General features: G+C 32.3%; 1 pseudogene across 1 annotated transcript; it reads right to left on the reverse strand.

Annotated features, from left to right (window-relative positions):
- Positions 1 to 554: 554 nt before the first annotated feature.
- On the reverse strand, positions 555 to 1,543 carry LOC149152559 (18 kDa seed maturation protein-like; annotated as a pseudogene). The gene is made up of 2 exons (XR_016262924.1): positions 1,347 to 1,543; positions 555 to 1,149 (listed from the first exon to the last, which is right to left on the reverse strand). The product of XR_016262924.1 is annotated as an 18 kDa seed maturation protein-like (transcript).
- Between the last annotated feature and the right edge of the window lie 5,054 nt (positions 1,544 to 6,597).

Consider the following 6,597-nt stretch of genomic DNA (forward strand, 5'->3'; position numbering starts at 1 on the left):
AAATAAAAATCGTTGAAATCATAAAGATGTTTGAATGCAATTGAAACTAAAAGTATCTTTTTTTGCAATGATGTTGACATTGATATTTTAATCCTTTAAAAAAAATGAAAATGGTGACATAGATGACAATTTGGATTATTCAAATCTTTTAAAAATAATTAAAAATTAAAATTAAAAAAAGGGGTCGTTAATTTTATTCATTTCAAATTTTTAAAAATTAATAATAAAAAACTATTTAGTTATTTTATAAAATTGTTGAATGCACTTCACAGTAAACCTATTTTTCTTCCCGTATATCTTTTTTCCTGGAGAAAGATGGTGACATAGATACTTTTATATATTTAAAATAAAAAATATAAATATTTCATCAATTTTATTCATTTAAAATTAAAGAGACCGGAGAAAATATTTATTTTCTTACACATTCCATTGTATAATTCAGAAGAAGATTAGAAGCTTTGACTCTATATTTCCTGTTCCCTAATTTTCAATGATATTCCAACAAAATCAAGTAGTTTCACAAAATCTATACTTCTCACACAATTTATTTCTCAGGGATCCTTCTATATTCCATCCCACAAATCATGACTACGATATATGGAAGACATTACCGGGCATCGCTAAACTGCCGAAAAAAAGGGAGTAACAACGGCCCTTGTGCAGAAAAGAAACCGAGAAGAATCGAATTATACTATGATGACCGAAACCAGAGGTAAGGATAATACCTACTTCATTCACATTTTACTATTGTAATATTAATCACACTGTCTCCACAGCCTTTAACAATCTACACACATACTATCACCATTAACAGACAAGTTGGGCTTCATGCATCATCCTCTATCCATTCAATCCGATTCTCTGCTGTATTTTAGATTGTCACAGGTAATCTCTACCAGTGTTGCCAGTTGGAGCAGAATCGTAAGTTCCAGGAGTACCAACATTCGTATAAGCAGTCCCACCACCAATATTTCCCGCACTATGGTGGCCTGTATGAGTATGCCCAGTTTGCTTGGCCTCCTCTTTTTCAGCTGTGTTCAGCCCTACCAGCGTTTGCTCTCATTTCAGCTTCCGTTTGTCTGACATCCTTCTTCTCACGGGCTATTTGTTTGTCTGCAGTGCAGGGTTATGTGCAGTAACCTTCTCGACCTGCATACATGTATGACAGCAACAGTGAACTACAAAATATCCAAATCGCTCTATCCACCCACACAATAACACATATATAACACACACAATAACAATATAGGCATGTTAACCTTAAAACTGATCTGCGATGCCCAGTTATCGACATTTTTTTGAAGGACCAGTTTAAATGAACGAAAAAAATGACATTTTGACCATACCTTCTCCTGGGCAGAAGCCTTAGCTTTATCCATCCCTTCCTTCACATCGGTGCCCATGTTGCTCATTTTCTCCTTGGCCGTCTGCATCTTTACAATAAGATTGATCCTTCAGTTGAAATACAATACAGACTGAATTTTCGCTTCTGTATTGGGTTTATCCAAATTGATTTCTCAACTCGAATACCAGCCACTTTCACAGAAAAAGAACTGATTGATCCATTCCTCGAGACAACGTGATGATAAATAGTTTCAAGAAACGGGATTGCCTCAAGGAGGTGTCAGTGTGAATGTGTCAGTCTGAATGGCTTCAAATCGTAAGCCACGTTGGCTAATTATTGATAGCGTGTCGAGCAGTGGCATTACGGCAATTCCTATTTCCAACCCCATTGAAACATAAATGCAGCCTGACATGCAAGGGATATAGCAGTTCTCTTGTATTTATGTTTCAATGGGGTTGACTTTGGCATTTTAGCAACAAAGCAACTGTTATTCCCCTTGCATGTCAGGCTGCATTTATGTTTCAATGGGGTTGGAAATAGGAATTGCCGTGGCATTACGACCTTCCCAAAGCATCCGCGTGCCAGTTCTTTTATATTTAAACGTCATATATATAAACGTCAAAGACAAGTTGTGCTTCATGCCGTATATGGTTTTTTTTTTGAACTTTTATGTTAAGTCTAAATCAGGGTTAGTATTAGTTTTAAATGGAAAATATGTTTTGATTAATAACAATATATCACATTGGATAGAATCTTGACATGTTATAAGATAGAATTGCGCTAATTAACATTCATGGGTGGGATGTGATATTTACAATATTAATAAATTAAATTAAAATGTTAAAAAATAAAGTCTAATTTAATTATGTTGATGTTTCTGTTTTTATATTATATATATAAATTTAATAAATATGGGTGAGCTTTGATAATTTGATTTTTAATGGAACAAGATATGTTTTTAATGTATAAATAAATTTATATAATTTAAAAATTTAAAGCTAAAAATTATGTATATTATATAACTTAAATTTAAGATTTCAAGGAATTTCTATAAAAAATAATAATATATATATATATATATATATAATACAAAATTTATTTATTATTATTTAATAAAATATATTTTTATAAATAGTTAATTATTTAAATAACAGCATGTTTACTTATAATTCTTCTATTATTCATTGAAAAATTAATAGAAATTTATATATTCATTAAAATAATTAATAGAATATGATTTCATCTTATTTTTTTCTTTCAATTTCTTAATACAACTTTGTAGTTCAACTTATCATAAAACAAAGCAAGATAAAAATATTAATTATTTTTATTTATTATTTTATAAATTTTAATTATTTATAAATATTGTTGTAATGGATGTCAAAAGGAAAGGTAGATTAAGTATGTCTAAGATAAATATTGAAAAAATAATATTGTGGTAAATATTGTTTTTAGAGTTTTGACTATTCATTTGGATAGACATTCTTTGAAGGAATCTTCCTCCAATTATTTAGCTCAAATGAGAGCATAAGATATATGGTCGGAAATGTTTTGATGCCTTTCTAATGGTATATGGGACTCCCTCTAGTTCCATAAGAATATATGGAAGATTTCATAGAGATGGCCCAATAAAAGTACAAGCAAGTTGACCCAACCAATTTTACAAGGAACATTATAAATGAAGTGCATGTTGTAACATATTTTTACCATGGTTTGTATTTTGCTTTTTCTTTTATATTGAAAAAGAAATAGAAAAGAGAATAAAAATTAGAAGAAAGAAAGAAATAAAAAATAAATAAAATTCAAAAGGTATATATATATATCCCAAAGTTGGTACGCTAGTTAAAATGCCGCTTTGATTTATTTGGTATTATTATTATTTTTAATCCTTCATAAGTTTTATGAAGGGTTATTTTATTTTGTAAATAAAGTTGTTGTAACACTCTTGTCGCCTAGCGATAAAGTTCGATTAGCAGGCGATGAATGAGATCATCCCCACTTGGATCAATGACGAAGGATGGATTCATTTCCCCCCCACACCTTTGAAGGTTAACGGGGGGGGGGGGTGTCCGAAAAGATTATTTGCATATCACACCTACTTATACGTGGCGGCTCCACAATAAGTTTGGGATCCCCCTCTCCAAAACAATTAACTACACTCTGTGCCCCCCCTCGAAAACCACTTATGTTTCCTGCCTCCGCTGTCACCCCCACTCATACCTTGTCACTTATCCTTTTGATATTTGCTCCTGCCAAATCACTAAATAATTGTTAGATAATTAAATTCCTCCCGCTAAACAACTATATGACCATTTAATCACTAATCCTTCTCGCCAATGTGTAGTTTTCTTAATTAGACGTGCCAAAATGGACATGATCTCCTCCTCCTCTAAAAAATCCCATTACGCTGCATGCTATTTTCCATCATTTCTTGATTCAGTAGCACAAGTGCAACCCCGAATTTCACAATCACGAGGCCATCTTCATACGCTAGTGATTGGTTGTAGCTTGGTAATTCACCACCTTAATTGCTAATTTGTTGTTGAAGATGTCTTATCACAAAGGAAAGTCTAAAATATTTGTAGAAAGCCCTACATTACCCTCTTTCATTAACCTAAACAATCTCATTGTGGTCGATACCCAATATAAAATCTGAGAGACCTAGTGTGAGTTCGATTTGTATGAACTCCAAAACTAGGAAAACCAAAAATTTTAGGATGTTAGTGATGAATTGTGTATCTCACAGTCTTTCCTGCCCCAAATTGTCTTTCTTCAAACTCATACCTTCCCATAATTTTTCACTTGGTTCCATCTCAGGTATCTTCCGAGTCAAAGGGTTGTAATTTCCCCAAACAATGATGCTTTATTCACCATTACACCTGAATCGTTATGCCAAGCACTCCAAATCAATTTCCAACCTCTACACCATTTTTCTATTCATTCCCTCATGGAGATCTATAAAAAATGTACACTTCCCGAGTGAGATTCTATTTTTGAGGCATTCCTACCTGAAAATTCTGAATTTCCTAGAACTAATATGCCCTATTCCACTTCAATTTTTCCAAAAGTGTTGAGGTAGGTTATTTCCACAGTGGCCTGTACGTTAGGTTATCCTACTGGTCAGTGGGTAGATGAAGTAATATTGGGATTTCTTTTTTTCAGTTTTCTCTGTGGGTAATAAGCCCTTATTGATTTTCAATTACTGTGAATTTATGTTTGACATTATTCATGATCAATTTCTAATGTTTTCTACTGAATGTTCATTCGAACATCAATCAGTTCTTGCATATTTTCTATTATTTCATCAATAAGAAAGGTTTAAATTCCCTTTATAGAAGTTAGATGCACAAGGAAAACCTCAGTTGGTCATTCACTGGAATTACTTAGTAAGGAAGAACACAAAAGAGTATTCCTTCAGTGACTTTGTAAACCAATTTTTGCATATGTACTTATGGCTTCTCAATAGTGATGTAATGCCAAGGATTTCACCTAAAATCAGCATAATTATTCACCTTACTAAGCAAGCTAAAGTTGGAGACTAGTACCTTTACCAGAATTTAATAGAGATCAGAGTATATAGATGTGAACTTCCTCCATGTAGGTTACCAGTTTTTGTTTTAATAAGGATCTTTACCTTAGAATACATTAAGAAAATGATGAATATGGATGATTTTCATTTTGTATCCAGGATGAATAAAGCACAATTCGAGCTGAAGGCATATATTCACACTTTCATTGTTAATACCATAGCAATAGTGAAGGAGGTATCTATGTTGCTAAAGTAGATGAAATTCAAGTTGAGTTTTACTTGGTTTAAGATCCAATGGGAATTATGTAAATGTTGAGAGTTGAACATATAACAACACGTTATGCACATGCAACCTGTAGAGATATAGAACAATATGTAAAATCAAGAATAATGGTAGCAAAATACATTACATGAAGTCGAGGAACAAACTATTAGTTATATAACATCACAGACTCCAATTCCCCAAGAAAAAGAAAGTAAAACATCAAGAGAAAGTGTATCTACTACAAACTAAAAAAGTCAAGCTATTAGTTTGACAATTTTCAAAAGGAGAATGAAAACAAACACTCATGAACAATCATGAGAAGAAATAATTCATAGGACCAGGCTACAGTAGTGCTGTCAGGATTTCTTATTACTTCCTTTCCACAAATTGAAGAGATCACAATAGATTCTCCTGTGTCATCTGTCTCTAAAGATACAATACAAAAAAATATTTTTGCTACACATATAGAAATAGAAAGGAAGAATGAAGCATTAAAGGCCTCTACTTATTCTGAATTTTTGAAGTAGTCTTCGACTACCCAACATAGAATTTTGTCTGCACTTGATACTGAAAAACGGTACTTTTAATTAGCTTTCTTAGAACCCAATGTTCTAGTCCCTAAAAGTGGAGAAGATTATAAAACATTCAGTTTTTCTTTTAACACTAATAAATTCATGCAATTTATCAAATTGACCTTCATAAGCAAGTCGTTGAAATGATATATTCCACATTGACAAGTTCGGTCATGAGAGCCTCTAATATATAAGATTCCTTGAATAATATTCACAGAGTGTTAAAAATAGAGAGAATGTCATCTTTAGCTAAAGATACCATAATCAAAGCACTTGAAGATTTGGTGATCAAACTAGGATATCATCCTAGTGATGTCAAAGTAGCAGAAGAGATGATAAAGAATAACTATTCTAAAATTTAGGAATTGAGTAAGAAGCTTAAACTTCACACTATAGAACATCCACAAGCTAAGGAGGTAGGTCAACTATAAAAGGAAAAGGATGTTCAAGTTGATAGTTGAAAAAAAATGTTCCAATTCAGAAGATGGAAGCTGACATGGAAACACTGTTGAAAGAAAAAGAGAAACAACTTAGTATTTCAGTTGTCATTCCCACAGTGACACCTTCTACAATAGGTACTTCGACAACATGGGCATCTACATCAACAATGATCATAGTAGAAACACAGTCTACTCATTTAGCAGAATAATTGTCAAATGACCTAGGAGACTTGTCTTTGAAGGATCAAGAAATTGAAAAACTCAAGATGCAACTCCAAAAGATTCTAGAAAAGAAAATGAAGTCTAATAATGCATATTTGGTTAAGATTCAAAAGAGTGATAAGTTAACTGAGAAATTAGAAGTTTATGAGAATAAATCTTTAATTTCACAACCTATTTCTCAGGCCAAAGAAAATATCTAGATTGACATTAATACATTAGTGACC

The sequence above is a fragment of the Pinus tabuliformis genome, chromosome 9 (assembly GCF_031772625.1).
Source record: "Pinus tabuliformis cultivar Carrire ecotype Pingquan chromosome 9, CPIR1, whole genome shotgun sequence".
In the NCBI taxonomy this organism is placed as follows: Eukaryota; Viridiplantae; Streptophyta; class Pinopsida; order Pinales; family Pinaceae; genus Pinus; species Pinus tabuliformis.